This window comes from Alligator sinensis, unplaced genomic scaffold (genome assembly GCF_000455745.1).
Source record: "Alligator sinensis unplaced genomic scaffold, ASM45574v1 scaffold1091_1, whole genome shotgun sequence".
NCBI classification, from domain to species: domain Eukaryota; kingdom Metazoa; phylum Chordata; order Crocodylia; family Alligatoridae; genus Alligator; species Alligator sinensis.
Genome location: NW_005842896.1, coordinates 21,528 through 22,756, shown reverse-complemented (window position 1 = coordinate 22,756; position 1,229 = coordinate 21,528). Strand labels below are relative to the sequence as shown.

At 47.0% G+C, this 1,229-nt stretch overlaps 1 non-coding gene across 1 annotated transcript; it reads right to left on the bottom strand.

The window, feature by feature from the left end:
• Positions 1 to 273: 273 nt before the first annotated feature.
• On the bottom strand, positions 274 to 441 carry LOC112548050. Its single transcript, XR_003091859.1, has one exon. It is a non-coding gene; the product is annotated as a U1 spliceosomal RNA (small nuclear RNA).
• Positions 442 to 1,229: the final 788 nt, after the last annotated feature.

Below are 1,229 nucleotides of genomic sequence, written 5' to 3'. Positions count from 1 at the left end.
GTCCCCAGCCCCCTCCACCCTGCCAGGGGGTGTGGGGCCCCCCCCCCCGTCTCTCTCTCACACACACACACACACAGCCCCCACATCTTCACAAATAACCCCACCCCACCCCCCACACACGCGCACATACATACTTCAAAAATAGCATCTCATGAGTTACATCTCAAATCTCTTGATTTTTAAGACTTTGTTGCATGATTTTTGACATGGTGGGTTGGCAAGACATGCCCCCTAATCTCACTTGCTCCTTGGACTTTTGGCTAAGAGGAAGCCAGGGGGAAAGCACAAGTGCAGTCCCCCATTCCCACAAAATTGTTCAGTTAAGTTCCCTACATTTGTGGAAGCTCTCAGGAGCCAACCTGCCAAGAGTGCAAAGGATAGACCTCACTCTATAATTGATCTACACTTCATCTTAATCAAAACATTTTTTTAAGGAAATATTTTTGTTACACAAGCCAAACCAGCCAAATTAATTCCAAATCCATGAGTCGTTCAAGAATCATATGTGGCCCTGCTACCAGCAAGCATCTTCCACCCCTGCCTGGGGCTTCTAAATCCTTTGGCAGGCATCCTACGTGCAAGTCCAAGCCCAGAGGCTTGGGGTTTGGATACCCCCAAGTTTTGCTTGCCCTCAGCCATATGGCCACAGAAGCAAGCTAGGAAAGAGCTTGCATAAAGTTGGCATATAGCCAAGAACTTCCCACTGGAAATAGAAGGGGGAGGCTAATAATGCCTTATCTTGGTCAAGGTACTACATCCTGCCAAAAAATGGTTTTCCTCTGCAACTAGGAAAGACCCCTTAGTGGTTATGGTGTTTTTCTTTGGCACAATATTAGTTTAAAGCCAAAAGACTCATGACTTGGTATGTAGGTCATTGGGCTGGGCCCCACGAGCTCAACAGCATTTCAAGCCATGGTGAGTCATGACATTGCTTTCTCTGTCAACTCCTCTCAGCCTAGCACGTAAGATTAATGTGGTCCCATCCTCCATGGCGACCCCACAGCTCAATACTGCTCAGGTATGTGTGCAACCTCCAGATACCGCTACAAAGGATCCATATGTTAATTAGCTCCCATGTGCTAATTAGACTGGAACTGGGTTTTCCTGTCACAAGTATGCTCCAATAACTTATATGCAGATGAAGCACAGCATAACCTGATGCTTCACCTAGCGAAGGGTAGGGTCACATTAATTATATGTGCCAGGCTAAGACAGGAGGTGACATGGGT